Source organism: Bombus vosnesenskii, unplaced genomic scaffold (genome assembly GCF_011952255.1).
Source record: "Bombus vosnesenskii isolate JDL3184/JDL3185 unplaced genomic scaffold, Bvos_JDL3184-5_v1.1 scf7180000013352, whole genome shotgun sequence".
NCBI lineage: Eukaryota > Metazoa > Arthropoda > Insecta > Hymenoptera > Apidae > Bombus > Bombus vosnesenskii.
Window position 1 is genome coordinate 1,863,623 of NW_022882988.1, and position 24,707 is coordinate 1,888,329.

The following is a 24,707-nucleotide window of genomic DNA, read 5'->3' on the forward strand; positions in this document are numbered from 1 at the left end:
AGTAACTGCGTGGAAGTTTATAGAGCGTGGAACGATTAATCACGGATATCGAAAGAATACGGTCCATGCATCGAAAAACGATTCGACGAAAGTTTCGTTACTCAAACTGTACTTCAACTGTATACATCATTGTTTATATGAAAGTGTATCGAAATACGAGCGAAAGGGAATCGTGTTATGCCGCGTGCATGCGAAAATAAATCGTAGTTTCCGATGAAATACCGTCCCAAGTTCCATTCGGTATCGTGTTATCCTCGATCGATTAAAAATATTATTCGCGTTATGGTATAATCGAAAATCCTTGCTCTCCGTGATTATATAATAATTTAATTCGACGTCGACATTTACACAGGCGCCCAAATTTCAAACGTTGTAGAATATCAAGGTACTAATTAATGCAAATTATGCAGAATTAGGTGATCATTTCGTAAACTGATTGCGATAAATCGCAAATCTTTCACTCTATTTCGAATAAATATATGAGGTCATTTTTTAAACGATAAATTATCCGCTCTGTTTGAGACTCATTTCGCGAGATGTATTTCCGTCCTTCTCTTTTTTTTCGCGATTGCGTTTTTCCGTCGTACATACGTGGATTTATCGAACTGTTTATTTGAATTGGTATTTATCGAACGAACAAAATGGAATTTATATTGGGGCACGTTATACCGCGTTTCTTACTGAACTTGGCCTGTGTTGCACAGTGATGCATCAATCGGTAACGTTACAGAGTATAAAAGTTACAAACATGTCACAAATCATAGTTTGTATCCTAGTCTGTTACAATCTTATCATACTAAGTCAAATAAGACAATCGGATTTAGAAAATTTACTTGCAAAATTTCATTTATTTTATCAAAAAACTTGCTGATTTACTATCGTGCGAAAAAATTAATTAATTCTTGTAACTTCTTCGACGACTATACGAATTTTTTACGTGAACGAGGAAATTTATTAAGCGATATATCGTAAGAAGAAATGTCACTCGCAGGAAAGTCTTTCAGATGAATTGTGGGATGTGGAGTGGTTCTTTAGTTAAAAAGTTCCAACTTGAAAGTGGCCATTGTAAACGTTGTCATCGAGAAAAGCAAGCAGAAGGAACGCGTTCGATAGAGACACTCGAATCTTCATTCAATGCTCTAAGCGGATCGTTCGATCATTTCATGAATAATCGGTCGTAATGGCAACTAATTTTTGTATAGGCTGCCGATAATTCTCCAGCCATCTGGAGAATCCCGGCATTAAACTGGAGAAACGTTGTGGATAGTTCACGTGAAGTGGCTCTCGATCTTAAGCACGAGGCAACAAAGATCCTTCGATGTTTTTTTCTTCGAAACTTGTATTTCAAATAAAATTAACATTTAATATCATCGAACGGTTGGAGAGAAAGCGAATACCCAGATATTGTTAAGTTATTGTACAAAACAGCAAACAAGTTTGGAGTGAAAGTTTCCCAAATATTTTTCACTGTAAAAATATTTTTACACTGTAAAAGGATTAATATTTTAATATTCTAATACCACAGCGAGAACTTGGTCGGTGTAACGCTTACTCGCAGATTTTTACTGCCTCCAAACGATATTACGATCAACATCGTACTGATTACAAAAATGTTTGTTTACATAGTATGACAGGGCGGACATGAATTATGTGTATTCAACTTTCATAGATCATTCGGTTGTGAGTTATTTTTTGTTGAGAGGAAGAAATGCGAGCACCGGTATTGCGCCATGTGGCAAATTGTTACGTAATCCACGCGGATTCATCCGTTCGTAATCCTACGAAACACAAGAAGCATCTCATCCAAATTCAATTATAAAGTAGCTTTAGATATTTTCTTCCTTTTTTCCTAAAAACATTTCCGTACCGAGAGTAATTTGAACGTAAATGTAAATAACTCTCAATCGACAAAGCAGAAGACGGTAATGCTTTAAAAAGCGTGGATTATATTCGTTTTGTTAAGAAGTACAAGGTTCTCGTTTTAGTACACAGGTTCGAACACCTGAAACCTAGTTACGCTGGTCTTCGCGTGCATTTCTTAATCGACCTGCACGATCTCGAGTTTAACCCGAAGGATCTCTCCATTGTCTGATGAACTACCTCAAAGACGGCACGCCATGAATAAATTCATCTTGGTAATCACCGTCATTGTTTCGCTGTGCTCGGTACAAACAGATCGAGTACACCTACATATCTCTGTTTCCCGGCAGACTTAAATGGTATAATTAATCACGTTAATTTCGACAGTTCTCTCTTCATTCTTTAGACGTCAGGTATTATCGTAGATTTTTAACCAGCTCGAGCTCGTTAAAATTCGAAGCATCGATGAAAGGAGAAGTTGCCACTGAAAATTTTCACAAGAGAAGTCGAGAGGCACGTTGAATGCGATAATGGAATTTTGAAAATGGAAAATGTCGCAGAGAATGACGCACCCAAACTGACATACTCTTGAATCGAAATCAGATGCACTTCAAATCCATCTTACGGAAAAGTGGCCATTTGCATTTGTACCGTACGAAACAGGCCGAACTGTCTCGCGTTGCGGTACCATCGTTCCGATACTTTTCTCCAGCAAATACTTTTCTCTAGCCAGAGTCAAATTTTATGAAAGTACGTATTATAGAGTTTTCAATGGCCTAATTCCATCAGAGGGGAATTTAAGGTTTCGATAGACGTAAGTTTGCGAAGTAATTTCTGCGAAGAAAATCGTAAGACGTTCCCTTAGCCGCACTCGTCGATAATTTCACCGTCATCGTGTCGATAACGACGAACCAGTTTATCGAAACCCTACGTTCCCAATGTATTTTATCTCGGTTTTCCCGGTTTTAGTTTGTTTGAAGCATTACGGCGTAAGTTGAACTTTTGGTATTTTATTTGACCACACGCCTGTCCATTTATATACAAACTTCAATCTCGAGATATGCGTTCGCTCTGATCGACTACGACATGTTTACACGAATTTATCCGACATATCCCCAGGTCGTCTGACCACGTTACGTTCTTCTGTATCTCCGTCGAGCTGTTACGTTTGCGAAACTCGTTTCCTTTCAACTCAACATCCACAACGTTTAATTCTATGTAAGCTTAGTTAATCGTGAAACGAACGGCTCGTTGTTTCTCTCTCTCTCTCTCTCTCTCTGTCTCTCTCTTTGACATTATTCTCCATATGGAAAGAGCATTTGCATAAAATAGTAGCAGTTTAAAACAATATATCGCTTGGTTCGTGACATTGCCGATTATGAGAAACCCATATAGAACTGTATACTTAAGCTCCTAAATCTATAACACTTTAATTCGTGAAACAAATTGTGTAAAATTGTATTTTTTAAATGCCTCCATGGTGAACATACTTGTGAAATAATTGAAGTAAAATTCAAAAGTTGAAACGTAGTACTCGAATTGAAATAAAATCTCTTCTTTCGTCAGTTTCGGCTCGTGAACGATATAAAGGAGTGTAGAATATTGCCCTACCTACGTCTTGTCTTTTGATACCCGATTATTTGCTGTAATTTGGCTATACTATAATTTTTTAGACTACAGAACGAGCAGGCACAACTTCGGACTTCCCTTTCAACGTCGTGCACAAAAGTGCTCGTTAAAATACCATGAAATGACGAGACGAGGAAAGAGAAAAGAGGGAGGACACTCAGAGGAACTTTAACCGTAGCACCTTTTCTTCGTCTGCTATCTTCTTACCTTATTTCTCGGCCGGACTCTTACTATCCTATTCTCATTCTTCTTCATCGGTTGAATCGAGGTTATCGGAGCGCTCAATTATTTGGGTCATTCTAGACTACCGTTTTCCACTAGCATCGAGCATATACCGTCGTGCGCCGAATATTTCGATAGAAATAGGTAACGTTTCTGTGATAAAACGATGCCGGAGCATATTTACCTAGGAAGAATTTCCGAATTAGTTATTTAATATTAAACAGTGTTACGAATTTTTCGAACGATCCTTAAAATTTTTTTCTATCTATTTGCAGGGAAGATATAATTAACGAGAACGTGTCTTGAACTCGTTAGTAATAAATATCGTAGAGATGTATGGAAGTAGATGTTTAATACGACCGAATGATTATCGTGCGATATATTATGGCTGATTTCACAAGAGGAAGAAACGCAATATAATTGATTAGTTGCCGAAAATAACTATATTTCGCGTAGGATAGAGGATTGAGCCATGGAACACCGTATCGTTTATTACGTGTAGGTTAAAACCTGCGGGATATAATTTAACCGCGCGACGGTACGCTTCGCTCTCTAACGTCGAAAGACCTTGCGCCGATAGATAAAGAAATGGTACCCTTCAAACTTTTCTAAAATTACCGTGACACGCGTCGCCCCAAAGAAATTTAACGAGCAAAATGATTTGTTGCTTAGAATTGCAGCAACACGTATTCACGAGGCACAATTTTCCTTTCATTTTTCTCGTGCTCGTATCCTATAAAAGCTTCCGGTGAATCGTCTCGTGTATATTGCATGTGCACACGGCGATATTCCCGTTTTCGAAGCACACATTTTTGTCGCGCTCGACTTTTCCCCATCGTACCTACTCGTTCTTTCTTCCAAGCGAAATTTAAGAAAGTTACAGTTCGATCGAACTCACTTGACCGATCTCTCGAGCACAGCTGGCTACCAGCGGGGTCGTTTCAGAATGGCAAAACGCCGTCTACCATTGCACCCGGAAATTAAATGCCACATACAGGTTACAGGAAGATGATTGCTTCGTCCTTGACACGGTGCGGCATATACCGCTTATTTGCAGCCCTACGAAATTACGAGTCACATGATCCAGAGATGACGATTAGTGCGAAATAATTCCGGCGCTTCCTTCAACATGCCCGTAATAGATGCTCACGGATCGTATAAGCACGCACGCATGTACGTAGTAGTGTGTACACAATGTAAAACACGGATAGGTACACGTACTTACGCGTGTGGTATCTGTTATATCGACACGAAGCTTCGATACACTTGTACGTTCAATGTCATGGTGCTCGCACGTGCATCTATCGCATAGCTATGTATTTGCATGCGTGCAATTTACAGGTAGCAGTCGATGCGTATGCAAATTAGCAGCCAGGGTAGTTTGTTACAACGGAAATTTAAATTTTCTGGGTGGAAGGTCTGGGAAATATCATCATTGCGTGGCGTAAAATCGCAAGTGAACGGTGAACCACGGGGTAATTCAACCGCTGAAGCGAACTTCTGCCGCTTTCGCGATGTTTTACACGGTGTTGGAAAATACACGTGTACTCGATAATCGGTCAACGATATGTTTCGATAACAAGCTGTCACGTATGAATTAATTTTGTGGTAGCAATTTCGCGTGATCATCAGTCGGAAATCGTATCGAGCGTCGCACGTCGTCGTTATAAATTTTATTTTATTCGTCGCTCGTGCAGCGAGATGGTCGAGACCTCTGAAACCATGCGATCGCAAATTACATTATGTCGTTACATAAATTTCTGAATGCAGTCAGACTGGAATCGACGATTTTGCGACAACAAAAATTATTCATCCGCTGTTTCGGTGTTGACGACTGTACACAATAGAAGTAAAATTTCCAATGTCCTAATTACAGAGTCTCGATTAACCGAATTAAAATTGGACAGTCGTATTTCTCGGATAATTGAACGGCTGAAATTATGACACTATCTTTTTTTATAAAAAGTGATAATTTATTGCGCATTATTATATAATTTCTTTCCAATCTTTCTGAGCTATACGTGGCTAAATATTGATATTCTTTTACTTTTAATTTATCAACATAAACCATAGCTATACAGAGCCCAGATATACTTATTTTTCAATTTAACATAATATCATAACGGAACAGGCAAGATACGAGATCGTAGGACGACACGAGTAAGAAATATCGTTTAGTTGATAGAACGTTCGGTTGGGGGAAGGTTTGCGTACTGGACATTCTATTGTATTATAGAACTGTTGAGAATTGTGCATCTTAATTGCCGAAATAAAAGTAAAGGAACACTAAGGTTACACTTAGAATTCATATTAGAATAGTTTTAGATTTATTTAATAAACGATTCCCAGGATCTTCGCCGATATACATTTGCACGCGTCTCAGCACTTTGTCTCACCATCTTCCATACCAAACTACCAACGGAACAATTACATTCATCTGTTTTTTGAGACGCCGCGCACACACATACTTCCACGCATTCATATTCACATACGTGTGTCACTACTACGCGGCCAATCTAGTCTAGCATACAAAATTAAACATATCTTAATAAGAACGATTCTGGATAAAATCGTATGCGTCGTTAAGAATGATCTGTACGATGTAACGTGACGCCTTCCGATCTTGTCACAAGTAATGCGAAACTTTCTATGGAATCCATTAACGCGGCGAAAGATGCAATTACGTTTGCGCGCGGAGCAACCCTAAGAGTAACCGCGATCTCGTCTATTTCATTTTATTAAGGTTGTCGCGCGTGTTCGTCCCCCCTCGAACTCTTGATTCATATTTAACTGCGATATTAGTCATTTGCAAGTTCAAAGAACCGTGCCGCCTGTTCCGGTATCTACAGAGTGTTGCAGAAAGTTGCAAGAAATGATAAATAAGCAAACAAAAAGCTTTAATAAACTTAGGTATCTGTATTCATACTCGAGCGTCTTGTAACTCCAAAACTAACGATATTTAACCCACGTTCGTTGAGACCTTCTTGCTTGTTTCGATGAATACTCGGTGCTCCTGATGTTTAGCACCAATTACCAGAAACAGTTCGTATTCTCCTAATTAGTTACACAATAACAGTGCAGCAACGACAGTTTCAATGAATTTAACGAGTTAGTAACGCAGAATTGTCCCACGTTACAAACAAACTTCCTCAACTTCACTTTGGATATGCACGAGTTTGAAGGAAGAACTTGGACCAAGTTAAATGTTGCAACGATCTAAACAACATCGCGAATCCTTTCTGTCCTATCGTTTGCCATCGTACCCTAAACTTTATCAGTTAGCGAACCGTAGGACGAGTTTCGGAAAAGAACCCAAGTTATTTTTACTCGAAATAATGAAATTCGCTCGAATAGAAAGTTTCTTTGAAATGTCTCGATTTTAGTCGAGGCTGAATTACGACGGTTCGATATCCAACTCGATCAACGACCCATTCAACGAAAGGGTAATAAGGTAATCGCTGTAATCGAACGAATTCCCTTTCTGTTTACCTTCTCCGTGTCGAATGTTTGAGGATGCGGAGGAATCTCGCGAGGAGTCGGCAGCGCCGGCGAGTAGCTAAACGTCGACGCCCCAGAGCGACGCCATCCTCATTGATTCCACTCCAACCATTTCACAGCCCTCTCGCCGCTCTTCCTTCAGCTCGTGTCCTTAACTGGCTTCGTTGCCCGCGACCTGCTCCTTCGTCAGCCGCGGGAATCCCTTAACATCGCTGTAATGCGTTTTGAATTGGATCGATGGGTCGGGGAACTTTTCCGGCTGTTTGGCCGAACTTTCTCAATTTTCATGAAATTCTGTCCTCCGTTTAAGTCCGCGTTCCCCCGTGGAAATTTAAAGTCGACGATCAAACCGCGTACGCATGGATGAGAGAGATGAGGCAGAGAGATGATTCTGAATTAAAGCCGAGCAGACCGAACGATTCGAATTTTGTCGTGGATGAATCGTAGGATCGAATCGAAAAAAGAAGAAAGAAAATAAAAGACTATTATCATCCCTCGTTCTATTGGTCGCGTTACTTTAAAATCAGTCTCTGGTGAATCATCCAATTTGCATTTGTCGTTGTATCGAGGTTCGTTCTCCGATTCTGGTCACGCGTTACCGCGTGCTGACGAAATTTCGAAAGGAACATTTTCATTGACATCGCGGTCTTCTGTCAGAAGGAAGACTTCGAGAATTGTCAAGACGATGAATAATAAACGAACGGGCGGAATTACGAGCGGGATATTTGTAAAATAAAAGGCTGGCGATATTCGGGTGACTGTAATTACCTTTGACTCTACCAAATAACGAGGTCTGTTACAGACAGCGATGCAGGCATAATTGCATTGCATTGGCAAAGGGAAATTGTATGCAAACCTGAACTGGAAATGTAGTATCGGCAAAGACGAAAAGAGTTCCCGTTTCATTTCGAGAAATTTAATTCGAGTTTCATATATATAAGAACGAGACTTCGTTAAATAATAAGTCGTGCCTCGATAAAATACGAAAAGTCTAACTTATTTTTTTCTCTTGTGATCTTCGTATAGAACTAAGTATAGTTATATTAATTATAGTTATATAAATACATTGAAACAAACGAGTGAACTTTACGAGGAAGACAATACAAGCTCTTACGAAACATTTCGTTAAAGAGCGGTACGTCGACCACTCGAAATAGAATGCTGTAATTAAATAGTTTTCTCTCGTTAAAGGATTAATCCTATCTATCGGTTGTTACCAGAGACGCAAATAATATAACGTTCGTTGCAATTATCGGTCTTCGTTTTTCGCACCGTTGTCGCTGAGTGTGAAGTGTATGCGACGCGTATCACACTTATCTAATAATTAAAGATAAATGCCCAAAGATAAATGGCCATCGCGACGCATTAGCAGCGATATCGATTCTGTAAACGAGAATCAGCAGCGATATCGATTCTGTAAACGAGAATCAGCAGCGAACATTAAAGCAGTCGGTTTCTCACGCTGACTATGAAGCTCGACTTCCTAGTAGCAGTTATTCATTCTGCGAGCTTCATCTCGAACTTCGTCACTGAATTACCGATTCAGCGTGGGATCGACCAATGTTCGGTCGCGTGAACCGGGATAATCTCGGTCGGAATTCCGGACAACCGAATTCAAAGCGATTTAGAGCTTAAAGTATTTAATCCGACAGGTGACGAGCGTTTGAAATTTCCGTGAAATCGACGACGACGCACCGTGTTGATTCCTAGCTGATTCATGAATATCTTTTCCCCACGTTTTTTCGAGACATCGCCATCGACTGCAATTCAGTGGCACGCAACAAAACTTGTTGCTCTGGAATCAGTCCAGCCAGACAACCGCAATTACTCTTTCAATCGATCACGCGTTCCGCCGCGGACAGGCCGAACAGAATACGCTTTGAACGCGACGATCGATGATTTCAACGCGATCCACGAGCTCTCGGAATTTAAACGACCGCGCAACCGTCCCGGAAACACGGTCCACCGATCTTCGGAAAAGGTGAAGCTGTCACTGACGAACGAAAAATAAATCGCTTCTCGAATTTCTCGGGGTCAAGGTTTACGCAGCGATCGATTTTCCCATCGGTTGTACCATATTAAAATGAGAAATTCGTACATGGTAGAACCACCGTGATACGAATTGTATAATGATAATTGGGCGACAATACTGTTTGGATAAGAGAATTTTTCATAATAATATGATATAACAACAAGCATTTAGCACTTGGATTAATCTAATATTTATGGCAAAATGAAATGAAATAAATAGGTATCTCATAGCTTATAATATTCATTTTTAAATTTGTTTTGCTTTACTACTAAGTATGATTTTAATAGTCGAGTCTCGTAACAGTGTTGGGGAAATTTCAAAATGTTTCCTACAGTACACGTAATGTATTCATAAAAGCCTTCTACGTACGTTCGAATGCTTTCCTGCATTTGCATACCGTGTTCTAATAGGAAGTATGCCGTTGAGATAATAAAACGTCCAGATAACGGCTGCTTCGGTAAAGAAGATTCTACTGTATTCACAATTTTTCTCCTAAATTCGCATCAGTTCGATAGAATGCATATAAATGTACGTGACACGATATATCGTAATTTGTTGCCAAATATTTTTCAATTTCAAGTCAGCTGGAGATATTTAAATATCTTATTGATCTTCCATTGTGAAGTTCCCTGAAATTCACACGCGCCAATATGAACCACGATTTATCCTTATTCTCGTGCCAGCAGTGCAGAAAGCACCATTTCCGGTTGCATGCGTCGCTCGTTTGTTACCAAGTGGACTGTAGCGATGCGAAGATTTTCAGCAAGTCTTTTCCCATTTTATTTTTCAACTTACTCAAACGCACACGCTTCTTCGTTTCCGTTTGACACCGACAAAAACGATACTCAATTGTTCGTTCAGCGTTCGTCAAAGTTTTGTTACATTGTTCGTTTGAAAATCTCTACGTGCAAACAGATATAGGAAATGAAAATCCTGCATTAGTTTCTGTCTCTGGTATACTCGAAGAATCGGATAAATGTGCACACGTATTGCGTGCGTGTATTTATGGATGTGCCAGGATAGCACCAGGGGGTCCCACGAGCGTAGAACAAGGGAACCAAGGACTCGAAGAAGCGGAATACGTCTTCGTGAAATATACTCGTGAAACATACTCGTGAAACATGGAATCTTGTTTGTTCGGAATTCCAGAAAATATCCGTTGCCATGTCTCATCAGTAATGTGAATAGAAAATTCAACGAGCGTGCAGGGACGGCCCAGAGTATCGAAAACTATTCGTGGAATGTTTGAAAATGAGTACGCATTCCGGCTTTTTCCTCCGACCTTCGGCTCCGATAATGAGAAGATCAAGAGTCGAAGTTTAATCAATGCAAACCGTACGATTTTAATCACGTCTGGAATCGTTCTAGGTGGAAAGTTTGTCTACAGGGTGTCCCGTATACCTAACCCGTAGTACTATAGATGGTGATTCTACATACAGAAATAAGTTGAAAGTATAGAGTAACATTTTGTTTTCCGTAGTGGTGTTTCGTTTCCGAGAAAATTAAATTTGAGAATTTATCAGTCACGCATGTACCAAGGTAATCCTTAATTAAGTGAGAAAAGGCTATTCTACATTTTTTGATTATTTTTGTGCGTAGAATCACATATAAATGGATAGCGAAATACGTGATATTGTGAACGCTTTTTATTCGCAAGGTGAGGATACTAATACCTCGTGCATGTCTTGTCCAAATTTATTCTTCTATCTCGTTATCGATCGCCCTGATCTCGACCATTAATTAAACGAAGTTTGGACGAACAGAATGAAGAATTCCTTTAACAACGTTTCCTGCGGCTCTTTTGCTAGAAACATCTCTTTTATCAAGCAGCCAAGTGTACGTCTTAATCTAGGCACTCTCGCTGTATCTCTGCTGGTTTTATGAAAATAAAATTTAATATCGGTGCTCGTGTAAACACAGTTTCAAGTCCCGCTGACACTCTATGAAACATGCTGGTAATAATCCTTGTACGGGACCTCCTGTCGCGTCCTTCTTGTCTACGACGACATTGTAATCAGTCATTTAATATCCACCAGGGAGAACCTAATTTCTGGGAGTCGTGATGAAAGATCTTGCGGCACGGTGTTGTCGATTGATAGGGAGCCTTTCTCGATTCTATCGGATTAAAAGAGAATTTCCTCGTTGTTCTCTTACCTCCTACCAATTTTATATGAGCAATAAAACCAGCGGCGGAAATTTGATCGAGAAATTCGGAGTATTCCTCGTGTTTCAAAACGTTCCACTTGATTGACAGAGGTCGAATAGAGAGAATCGTTAAAATGTTATTAGAAGAATCGCGTTGATAGACGTTCTAATTACACGTTATTATATCTGCCGAGAAGATTTAACGTTGACGTTTGAAAAGCAGTAAATTCGACTCAATATAAATAAAACGGACGTTCGCGTGTAATATTATATTTAACGTTGAATCACACGAGTTCTTTCTTCGGATAAGTCACTCTTTCTCTCTCTCCCTTTTCCCATCTCTATTTTCCACGGTGATATACTGTAAGAATAAATGTTGACTATAGGACGTTGCATTGTATCGTCACGTTTGCACGAATTAATTAAACAGCTACTTGCAATTGCGCAATTATCGGCAGAGCTGGAATCGATCAGGGAAATGAGTCGTCAGCGTCGAAAGACGGGAATATACGTCGCATCCGTGTCCATTTGATTCATTTCGTGGCGCCGGACGGATCGATTTTTCAATGAGATCGTCCCTCGCGAATTCGTAAACATTTGTAAAAGCAATAATTCCGATAAATCGTGCGCGTGTTTCATCTAAATGTCAAGCTACGTAGAAATTGGATACTTGTTCCTTTTTCTTCGTTATTTTGTAAACTTTCGTCGCCTTATTAGTCGCGCTCGTTTCCTTCATTGCAATCGTATTCTTAGCACCGAGCAAAAAACAACGAGCTCGATCGATTGGTTCTCGATGTTCTTATTCTTCGCGAGAATCGCAAGAACTTGACTGTTTCTCGGGCAAACTATGGCGCCGGCTAACAGTAAGACATCGAGCGGTCTGCTTTTTACGATTGTCACCTTTTGCACTAGAGAGCCAGGGGATTAGAACAACGTTTCACTCGGTTGTATCGGCTATTTCTATCTGGATACTTCGCAAACAGTAATACACTTAAACGTTTCTTGAAACAAGTCGCCTGGGTATACAGGACGATTGGAGTCTTGGTACACAGAACTCGTTAAATCCACGTGTCACACGTACCTACCTCTTTTTTCTCGATTCTCCTTTATTTCTATGGCAATTGTACGCGATCTTGCGCAGTAATTACGGTTTCTCGAATTCTTGGTTACCGAGGAAAATTAAGCTTATGCTTGTTCATTCTGTTTCATGGTATTTCGATACCGCGAAGATTCATCTAAAATTTTCGATATCTTATGAAATATCGATTATCAAGATAATACAGAATAGCTTCTTTTATTATTCCGAACTATGTCGAATCTCAAGTAGATTTTATATCCTATACGATCTGAAATTCATTCGAGCATCTACTTGAAGATATTGTCGAGGATCACGCGTTTCTGTGTACGTATCAACAAAGCTTGTAACATTCCAATAACACTCGCTACAACAGTGCGTTTTATTGGCTAGCACAAATGTTTGTCTTGAAGTGGAACTTCTCTCGGACACAGTCGGCCAATTTTCTTCACAAAATCGACGAGACCTTAAGGGTAACTTATGGGAAAAATCCTCTAATGGAATGGCATCGCAACATAGCGCCATCTCCGCTAACAAAACAGTCTCGTTCATCTCTGTTGGATACACAAGAGTCAGATGCACGATAAGAATCTTTTGATACACACGGCATGTATCTAGTTTCTATGTATACATACACGTTATTATTTCTCTAGATGATAAAAATGCGACAAAGTTTTTCATAAACGTTGTTTCATTTAATGAAGAGTTTAATGAAAGAAGGTTGTTTAAGAAAGGATTAATTATGGGAATTTCAATATCGACTTCTTTCTTACATATTCTATAACGTGTAGAATGAGATACATGACATAATAATTTATCTTCTAATAATATTATCTTTGTGCAAAGATGTTCATCGACGAGTAAAGTCAGGCAAAGTAAGTGGAGTATCTTTTTCGTCTACGCAATGCGCCTGAACTCGATACATATTTTTTATCCGATAAATTATTGCTCGATTATACATTTCCTTTGCTTTGTTAAGCACACGTCGAAATACATAATGCAGTAATAATATAATGGAATCTTGATTATCTAAATTAATCACGGCACATAATCAATCATAGTCAATACATAGTCGTATAATCAAATAACTGTATTTTGTGTGAGAGATCCTGAACATCTTTGATCGTGAACTATCTCAGAAATGCTGATATTGAACGAGAAGGAACACCTTAGAATAAAAATGTAATAATTTCTATTCTGCTTTTCAAAGAGATCGTCGGAAAATTTTTAATTGATCGAGATTTAGGGATAGGCGATCGCTCCGTACTCGATATTCTAATAATTGACATTCCACTGCAATATAATTCTGCTTTAACAAATTACATCGACATTGAAATCTCTATAAATAATAGGCTGGAAGGAAATCCAGAAATTCTTTATTTATCGTAGCCATTCTGTTAATATTTGAAACGTTCTAGCTCTCAGACGATACTTTGTTTAAACGATCTCGGATTACAAACGCTTCAATGAAACACTGTTTTTAAGACGAGTAGCTTTTCTTCAAGTTCGTCACGCTCTCAATAATGAATCTTACGAGCTCATAGCGACGCACAGTTCTTCGAGTGTTTCTCCGCCTCGAATGCCTGCAGCAACGTATATACAAGCGTTAAGCTCGGTTTCCTTTCTACCTTTCCTTTGTTCTGCTTTACGTTTAAGTGCTCATATTAATATATCTCTATAACCTGAATTTTCTTGGAAACGAAGAAACGGGTTGGTTATTCCAACAAAGTTGTTTTATGTGAATAGGTGCACCTTGCAAAATTTTGGATTTCGTCAGTGAATTTCACTAAAGTGAAATATAGATTATTCGAAGTGTTATATGTACGTTGTATATCAACGTGCTGTTCCAAGCTAAAATTATAAATCGTAATCTTTCACTTTTATGAATTTACGATGGTTGCTATAGTGCCTGGGGCTTGAATCATTTCTTGTAAAATATACGAACGGAAGCTTGTTTCCGTCATACGCTAGTAATTTTACAAAAATACTTGGTTTCTGAATGTTTCTTAATCGCCGATATTTTTAATGTTCATCGTTGAAAATTAGAATATTTTTCGCTCTAACAATGGTATATGCATTATTTCATATAAAATTTTAATTTTAAAAAATACCTACATTATCTCTGAAATTTTCTTCAATTTTACTACGGACCTTACGAATAATCTAATATCTTAGTCGTAGTTGTAAATTAGAATTTTTGTTCGTAGCTTACGGTAACAGAAAGAAATCACGACACGTTGGTGAATCGACATCGCTAATTTCGTAGACGTTGCAGAAACATAATGGCTGATTTGAGGGAGCTGGTGAAGGCGTTGAGGAGAACCGTTGAATGAAACACGAGAGCTTCACGTGGGCGCTCGTGAGTTCAACAACAGCTGCGGACCATCCAGCAGCGTGTACATTGGTTCAGCCCTCGGTGGCTGAAATTGTTCAGCACGAAATTACCGAGCTCCGTTTCGTCGTTGGAACTTCCTGTTGCGGTGTAATGCCGCTATTTCCACCGAGTTTTGTTTGGCGTAGAAAAATTTGGTCTAGAAAAGTCGCGTGAAGCTTGTCACGATCCGATTTCTATCGTCATCGTAGATTAGCACGTTCGAAAGCAGGACAAATTTGACTCTTCGAAAAAAATATACAGTCGTTTCTTTCGTATCTTTCTTCCGTTTACGTCGTTAAGAAATTAGACAAAGTATTTTCCTTAATTATATTACGATGTTTTATCGATTATCATTGTTCCTTCTTTTCTTCTCATTGCTTTTATTTTCTCAAGAAATTAGGAAGGTTTATTGGAATACGCCGATATATCGTCATAAAAGACACGGACGTATTTTGATCTGCGGATCCATTGCGAGTGATGCGCGAAAGAATAGTTTAGTCTGAAAAATTATTGAAAACACACCGTAGAAAGTGAGTCAGCTTAGCCACAAGAAGTTTAGTTTTCACTTCCTAAAATTAAGCTAATAAATACGCTGAAAAAATTAAATAGTTTACTTAAGGAACACGAAGTATCCCGTTTCTCTTTATACATTGGTGCACTTGTTCTCACCGTTTAATCTTTTAAACAATTAGGGAGGAAACTCCAGCGGAATTGTTTCGCTTAAGTGCGATGTTTTGCCGATTATTATTCCTCGTTAAAGCGATGATCAGGGAATTCGTGTATGGCTAGATGGAAACTCAATGGTGTTCTCGATAGTTTGGGTTATCCGGTCGGTCATAGGGCAATAGTTGGGTTGAACCTCCGAGTTCTGTAGTTCGTGATCCGGGAATACAAGCCGCTCGTAAAGTTCCTTTGGTATCCCGCTAGCAGTTTCAAAGCCTTCGGCTTATACCAAGTGCCAAGCAAAGCATAAGATATAATCACGAAGAATCGACCAGAAGAAATGAAATGCAGCTGCATCCATTTTCCTGCACTTCGCTCCTTGATTCGCTACTTTATCTTCGTTGTATCGGTAAACGTAAAAATTTCATTTAGGTTCTATTCGCTAAGGAACAACGAAGATGGGTCTGGTGGTTGAAAGAACGGTCGAACGAAGAGGAACTTTTGTGCTCCTTCTCGCGTCCTGTTACTTATCGTTTGTCTTTGCCATAACGAATCCTTGAAAGGAACGTAAAGCAAACAGAAAAGAACGAAACGAGTGTACAATACGGAATCGCGAAGCTGTTATTGTGTCGGTTACTTTAATTCCGTCGGTGGATAAAAGTTTCAAAATAAAGAGTCTAGAAATAATGTCGACTTCGAAATTGGATATGCTGCAGCACGCGGCACGCTGCGTATCCTATCGCCTCGACTGCATACCCTTAATTACTCGCGCGGACGGTGTACTAATTAACAGAAACGCCGTTCTCTGTTCTAGGTGAGACGAGGACGTGAGGGCTGATCCGATGAATGGGGCTCAGCTCTGGCACAGGTATTGTCTAGAAATAATTTCGAAAGGCAGCTTTCCTCGTGGAGAGGTAGCGAGCCAATTTGTATATCGTGATTACAGCTTAAACTCAGTTCCTGGATATTAGATTCTTACATCGATATCCTTTCGTGCATCTATTTCGTCGTAGTTTGGAGAGTCGATGCAATTACGCTAGCAATATAGGTCGCATCACTCTCGAAACACATGTCACTTTTCCATTCGTTTCGTCTCCCTTGATGGTGATATATTATCACGCGAGAGACACTTGATTTTTAAATTTATATTCTTTATAATATAATATAATAATGCTCTTACCATTTAACTGGCACAAAATTTCCTGAAACTTCTGCCGTATGTTGCGTGTAGGTTGCTGTGTAAAAAATAATCATGCGCGAGGACTCAAAATTTTTATTCGGAGTGTCTTACTATTAGGGTGTACTACTATTGCACGTTAGCCGATCGCTACGCGAATTATACATTAACAACAACGTTACATTTACATAGCCACGTACACACCAGTTAATAAGTGTCGGGACACGTGCTGATTTCATATTCTGATCTAAATTATCAAGAAACCAATTGATCGATCAAAATTTTATTTCCATGCAAAGTTATGATTTAATACGATAGCAAGAATTTGTCAAAGCTATTCCCAAGCATTGTAGCAACGTAGTAACCATTTAACAATTATGCGTCGATCTCATAGTTTTTCGATTCTATCGAAATCCTGTTGAACAGATTTTACGTGAATTCGCTTCGTGGAACCGAACGTTTTTGTAAACAATTACGATGCCGTGCATCATAATTCATCGTATTCGTCGGAGTTGCCGCGGCCACGACAGATCAAGTCAATCTTGATGGAATTTCCTCGAAGATTCACGGATCGTGAAACAGTTAGAAACGGTAGACGCGGAATTCAAAGAGATTCCATTGGAGATTGCGACAGAGGCATACGTATCGAGTTTTGGTTTACGAACTAGTGGCACTAGCCAGTATTATTCTCTCCTACTTGAATACAATGGTCTGCACAACAGGGGTGAGAAACGTATTGGACAGTGGGAAGAAATATCAAATTACGGATGACACGTAGCTCTTGCCAAGTGGAACGAAAGTCAGGTTCATCGAATCGATCAAATACATATGTATGTGCATACATATGTATCAAGCAACGCGGTCGTTTGAAGTGATCCAAATCGTAATCATATTTCACCTTAATTCCATCGCGTCGCAGCTTTTCGAAATGTTTGTAAATTCAATCGATTTCCGTAATATAACGTTTTTAATGCGGCTTATTCATAACCCTTTGACGATGCGTTACTACACGTTCTCTTTGATCGGTTGGAATTTCCAATTTCTTTAATCCGATCGGGGTGAAAAACAAATAGACTGTAACAAAAACGTTCTATCTGCATTATTTCGGGAAAACGAGATGCGAGCCGAAAGGAAAGAAGGCTAGGTACGTTTGGCCCAAATCACTGCGAACGGTTCTAGCGTAAAACACCAAATAGAGGGATGGGGGTGAGGGTGGCGGGATTTAAATCTAATTTGCGATATATGTATAAGGATGGCGACGAGAATCTCTGTAAAAAGCGTGGCTCGATGCCTCTTTTTCCGAACGACGTCGTAAGAAGTGCACTTGGGCTGTTTTTTTATTAATGCGGAAGCAGCCTCAGACCCGAGGCGTTTCTAAACTCTCTTTAAATACACCAGCCTCAGGTTGGAAATATCTCGGGTTGGCATCTCTAAAACACGCTCTTGTAGCGGGGTGCCGTGACCAAGCGTGTACTTTGAAAAATTAAAAGACCGAAAGTTTGCGGTCGTTGCCGTAACTTTCGTATCGTATTGTCGTTTACATTAAACGGACTCGAGCTTCTGGCATATCTCGAGCACTTCGTCGCATTTACAACGCCGTCGAAAAAAGAGTCTTTCCCCATCGCACCTTCTCGATTGTCTTAGAAAATAAAAGAGTAGCGGAGAAAGCTTTTTACCTATGACGCTCCCTTTCTTCCTTCAGCTTCCTGTGTTCCCTCCGTCTCACGTTTTCCGTTCTCCTTGTTGTTTTCATTCTTTTGCCTCGGCTCTTTCTTCTTTCGTCGCGAAAAGCAAAGGCGTATAACGCGCGATACTCGAAGGAGTTACAGGGAGAAAAGGGTCTGGATGAAACAGAAAGAGAAGCACGAAGCGAAAAAAGCTGGAAAGGACGGGGGTACGTGGCTTATCTTGAACTCGACACGCTGAAAGCGTTTCTGCTGCTTTTACTGCGCCGCTAGACAAAGTTGAGTGGCAGTAACGTAGTACGTGCTATGGGCTTTCTCCCTTCCTGCGTTTCCTTCCAACCTTTCGGAAGACGCGACGATTCAAACTCACCGCTGAATACGAACCTAATTGGAATTGAAAGCCTCGTCCGTGATCCCGTCTTCTAGTGGCATGCGTAACGAGCGTTCTTCCTCGATGAACTGCCGCATTGATCGATACGTACGAAACGCACTATATGATCGTGCGTCAATGGAAAATCGGGTTCTTCGTATGCAAGGATACGCGTGATCGATCCATCAATAGCGTGGAGGAGGAAGAGTACTACAATGATAAAAATATTGGATTGCCGTTAGTTTTTCATTCGTATTAATCCCTTGGTACCGATACGAACTTCCTATCTCGTCTGATTTATGCGTTTATGTGCATCGTATGATACGTTTTTTAATTCAACAGTGTAGAATTCAAATATTATTGAAGTATTTCGAATATCATTTCACTTATACTAATGCATTTCGTGTTGGTTATATTATATTAAAAATTATATGATTATATTAAAAATATAATCTTTTCTATATTATCACTTCACCGGCAATTTTATAAAAATGGGCCATTCATTTTACACGACGTTCTTGTATTTCAATTTAAGATCGTTTATTAAGAGAATCGCTACAACCGAGACAGTACTCGATATCAATATCGATAAAAGTAAAGTGTACTTTTACGTGACCGATGCATGGTAAAGCGATATCACGAAGAAGATGTATTTTCAAGTGATTGGCGCGTAATATATTCACAGAGAAAGAGCTCGTCATTGTTCTATTATCTGAAAATTGTTACCCGAAAGTTTGCCACTTTGTAAGAGTCTCGCAGTCGCTGACATCGAGGGAGTTGGATATAAAATAAAGTAGTAAAATCTTTCTTTAACGGTAATATGATAATGATGGATCTCGAGCTTTCAGTGATACTCTCGACTCTTCAACGATCCCCAGAAGTCTCTCAATCGTATAGCAATCTCAAAGATTTCACACGCACAACACACATTCTTGCCACGTGCAACCAAATGCCCACGTGCAACTAAATCCCCACGTGCATCCTCTCAATCGCTTCTTATTTTAGCATAACTCACCATACACTAGCATAAATCGTTCCATCGTTAGTCATCTCGCACGAATTCTCAGCCTCTCGTAATTACGGATTGAAACATTTCTTACATAAGCGTTGTCGATATCTTCGAAGGGAAGAAGGCCTCCTTTTCTCAACAATAAGCGTGATAAGCGTGACAAGCCGATTAATTACGCAAGGACCATGTTTAAACGTAGGGCGCAGAGTCAGGAACAGACAAGCGGCAATAAGGACGAATAAGAACAGAAATTGCAGACTTGTCGTTTGAAACGATCGCGAAGGGAAGATTAATTAGCGAAGTATAACGCGGACTGATTTTCTTGATGGTTTCAATTATTCGGTCGCAGGCGGTCTCTCCTCATAGTCCCGTCAAACTGACGGAGAGTTCGAGAAGAATAGCTGAGAGAGGGCAAAGTTCACTCGTCGAACGGTTTCCGTGAGAAATCGAAGTCGATTCTCGAATAAACAACTGCTAGCCACCAACACAAATCCACTGTTGATTGCAGGCATTGTGTATTCCTGAATCGTGTCCTTCTATCTTGTTGAACGCTATTTAACTGAAAGGTAGTTATTGCCGTGGCTCGATAGGAAATCAAATCGGAAACTGACAGGTTTGTTTCGTTTTGATGTTTATTTTTCGGCAAATGCTACGAGCGCGTGCCTTCCGGCGTAGACGAGCGAGCAACTGTGAAGCGAAGCTCTGCAGCGGAATCTTTCTTCTCGTTTTATTGTAACCATTCGTTTGGCAGGAAACGCCGGTGAAACTTGAACAAACTCGAGCAAAAAACAGCCATCTCTTTTCACCGGAAATATTTCATAAGCCTAAATCTGTCCGGATCTTGCTTAAAACGCCTATTTATGCAATCCTGTAGCTGAGAGCCAGACTTATATAACTCTCTTTCTGTTTGGTCTCGATAAAACAGAAAAAAATACGGTATTCGCGTATTTCTTGTCGTAGAAATGTAGCGTAAACTGTATAAACACTGGCAGGTTTTCATAGCATAATATTTTACGATGTAATATAAAAATTCACATATTTATATTTATTTTGTGTGCATTCTCGTAACATTTCATCTCTTCTTGCTCCAATACCAGTACAAAATGCGTAAAACTTTCATTTTCCAAGCTTCACTGTTTTCGAAGTATGTTAACTGCGTCGCGCAATGTAATTAGAACTTTATTAATTTAATGTTAATTTAGCATTTAAATTCGTTTCTTTCTTGATTCTCGATTCGTTTGCCCCTCTACTTTCTATTTATTTTAACTACAGACATTCCAGTTAAATAGATGTCTGTTTTACCCTCTAAATTTTACAACGAGCACAAGCTTTACTTCGCATATTTTGTATACACATTTGTCTATAAATATCAAATTTCTCACGAACGTATAATTAACCGCGATTTACCAGCCGTTAATAGCTTGCAGAAAGTTTCAAAATTTTGCTAAAAACGTATGAATTTATATCTGCCAATGTTCTGCCAGTAAAATAATAATCTTGTAACTAAGAAGAACGCACTTTGAAAAGATTCGCAGAAAGAAGGTTCGAGGGAACGAGATTGTGAGAGAAACGCAAACTCCGTTATCGCCCCTTGTTCCTGTCACACTGGTAACGATATTCCTCATCCATCCGCATATTTCTTTCGGTGTACGTCGAAAAACACGTATTTCCTTTCGTGAAAGTTGAAAATAAAAGGGGAAAACCAATTGGGACAAGAGTGTGTGGCTTCGTAAAGTATTGCGGTTAAACTCGAAGTTGTCGCCGAAGGATAGAGGGTGAACTCGCGCACGATTTATTAAAGTCGCTGGGAAGATTTCCGCGATGTTAACTTGCCGAGTTTCTTCGTTTATGCTATACGGAAACAGCATGGTTCGCCTGATAGTTTCTCGAAACTTGGACGAGAAAGTTGCGCGTATTTACCAGCCGCGAATACGGTGGCGACTTTTGTGAAAGATCACGCGCGATTTCTGCTCATCCAGCGATGATCGTAGACGCGATTTTGTTTCACGTTCTTCGTGTTCGCGGTGAATCGCGAACTACGAAAACGGTTATTGGCACCGTTCCACTGCCTTTATATATTGTAGTAGATAATAAACTTTATTACTTAATAAAGATATTCATGCGTGACACGGTTTAGAGTATTTCTCGTAAAGATCGTGTTATGTTGGATCGATATGAGATAAAATTTGCTGAAATTCTGCATACTACCGACGATAAATTTAACGACGTGTAATAACAAGAAATTCCACAAAGTATCAATAACTTTGATATTTCTATTCCCGTTTATTAGATCGATCTCTGATTCTGTTCTGTGGAAAAGAAGAAAGTAACTTTATCTGAAATATGTATTACGAATATGATAATACTTTAATATTGAATACGATGTTCGTTGTTACTTATCATTGCCTTTAATTCATCTGACGATATATTTATTTCGTTGTACGAAGAAATCTTTTTTTTTTTATCCGATAACTTTGTCAAGCTCGTTGTAAATGTAATTTCTTTGTCAAACGAAACTGCGAAGGGCATCGTGAAACCTGCCATTTTTTCATCCAAATCTAGTATTCCAGTTTGTTTAAGAGGAAGTTCCATAAAGTGTTGGTTATCTATGCTGCACCTCGTTCGTAGTTACCTAAACGTCTAACGATGAATCGATAGTTTGTGGGTGACAGTTCTGGCTGTAATTTATAAAGTAGGCGTCGCCAGGCTGGAATAATTATAGGATGACTGTGACATTGCATGAACCGCGCAATCCGATGCAATCTGCGTCGTTGTACTTTTACTTTGTCGTTGAAAGAATCGTTTAAACGTGACTCGAAGATTTTCGGAAATTTCGAAGCAATTCCATCTATCTATATCGAGAAAGAGAAAGATAAAACGTAATATTTGTTAATTCTTTACTTCGATTCTTTCACGTAGAACGTTTCCATAACAAGATCACGATACATAAGAAAATACGAAAAGATGAACGATAAATCATTGGCGACGTGCCAAGCTCACTCCAAACCTATTTCTTTTACACCGAGAGTCGGTTTAATACCAATTATATGGAAATCATACCGCGACCATCGAATTTAATTATATTTCAGCCGCGTCGCGTTTTACGATCGGCCTGTTCGTAGAAAATCGACCGACGATACGCCCTCCAGAGTCATCGTCTTGTGCTTTACGACGTTTCGTTAACGTAGTCTGAATGTCTCGCCAGTCTGGCTCGTAACTTTTCAGTTTAGGTGCGTTGCCCCGTAGAAGATGGAAAAGGTTTTATGAAATGAAGCATCCTTGAAACTGGAATCATTAAGATCGACAAGAAATTTAAAGATATCCATGCACCTGTAGAAATGTTGCATATATTATACGTGTTACGAGATTTTAAAATAAAATAAATTTTATATACGACACACAACATTTTTTTTTATTTGGAGGTAGTTTACAATCAATTCTCATTGAGAATTATAAGTAAATTATTCTGGCGTGGTACTATAACGCGAGTAATAAATGATTATCGTATGTTTGATTTTAGCTGAATCTAATGTTTAAATCTGGAGAGTAATGTCTTTTTAGCCTGCGGATCTGATCCGTTGTGTTAAGTAATTGAGCAACTAGTGGATTTTTCTAGTTGTTAATTCTTATGTTATATCTATTACTGAATTTGGATATTTCTTCTTTAACCGTAGGTATCTTAAGGTCACGATTGTTTCGTTGGTTTCATACCAAGGTGTATCTATTAAGGATCTTGGAGTTTTTAATTGGAATCGTTGAAGAATTTCTATGTTGAAGTTACTCGTTGTTCCCCATAGTAACACACAACATGTATAAAATATGGATAATTCATAATGCGAATAAAAGTTTTCTCTGACAGAAATCCAAACACTTTCGTTAGCCACTGTAGATAACATTATTGCAACGTTATCGCATTTTGCTTTTGAAAATGATTGCATCGTCGATAGGTCAGTGCGCCGCTTTTATTTGACGATGGATTTATTGTCCCTGTAGAGGTACACGTGAAAACGTGACGTGACGTAAGTACATTTATGTATTTCACATCTATGTATTTGGTTCGGTCGTGTTTGTCTTTTACAGAATCCGTCTGAGAAAAGCTCATTAGCAGCGAGTAATTTGTTCCGTGATGAACTACGCGTAAAGTCTGACGATAATAGTAAACAGGAAGACGCGTTAGATCGTGGAAATTTAACGCGTTTTCGATTGCTCGACAAAGCTTACGAGATCGTAAAACGCCTCGGTTTTATGTTCCACTCGATTAATACTCGGTAGCGTGAATTTAACACGGTTGACACGATCAATCGTAGAGGATGATTTACGAGCAGCAAGAAAGCAAATCATTTCATTCGTTCGATTTACACGGTTGAATATTTTTACTTCTCTTGTAACTGTATTTGTGTGTATAACTACTGCTCAAAACTATGTGGACGTCTGCTCGTATTTTCAAATAAAACGCCATTTATTTACACAATTACAAATAGAAAAACCGAGGACGATTTTATTCTTTAATAATCCTTTGTCAAGCGTGACTCGACATCAGTTTATATCTCAGGAGTTCCTTTGTCGAGTCCCACTCGACCTTCTTTCAATCCCACCTTTTTTTATAAAACGTGTGAAAGAAATCCAGGATTGCATCCTGGAAATTGTTTCAAGGTGTATCATACACTTAAAAATTACAAAATACAACAATAGTGTGAATAAAACTGGTATTTAAGTAAATTTGTTTCTTCCTTTATTTATTTAAATTGGCTTATTTTTTAGTTCAAGTAAATTTCAAACAAAACACTTAAAGGCGTTGAGAGCTGCTGGTAACGAAATTGAAATAAAATTCGGAGTGCAAACGGTTAATAGTATCGTCATAGGAGTAGATTCTTCTCGCGTGATCAGATACTCGATGCATTGGTATCATTCGGACGTTTCTTCTGAACGAAGCGTTCGCGTATTTAATTTTTTATAATCGAAGATTTC

General features: G+C 39.1%; 1 protein-coding gene across 8 annotated transcripts in view; it reads left to right on the top strand.

Annotated features, from left to right (window-relative positions):
* The window catches only part of LOC117236799 (transient receptor potential-gamma protein), a 97,808-nt gene that overhangs the window by 3,995 nt on the left and 69,106 nt on the right, over positions 1 to 24,707 (top strand). For 2 of the 8 annotated variants that reach the window (XM_033500074.1, XM_033500076.1), the window contains exon 2: positions 16,313 to 16,366. The exons of the other annotated variants lie outside the window; for them this stretch is intronic. The gene's annotated coding sequence lies outside the window, so the exon portion shown is untranslated. The remainder of the gene's footprint in view (positions 1 to 16,312; positions 16,367 to 24,707) is intronic. 8 annotated transcript variants of the gene reach the window in all.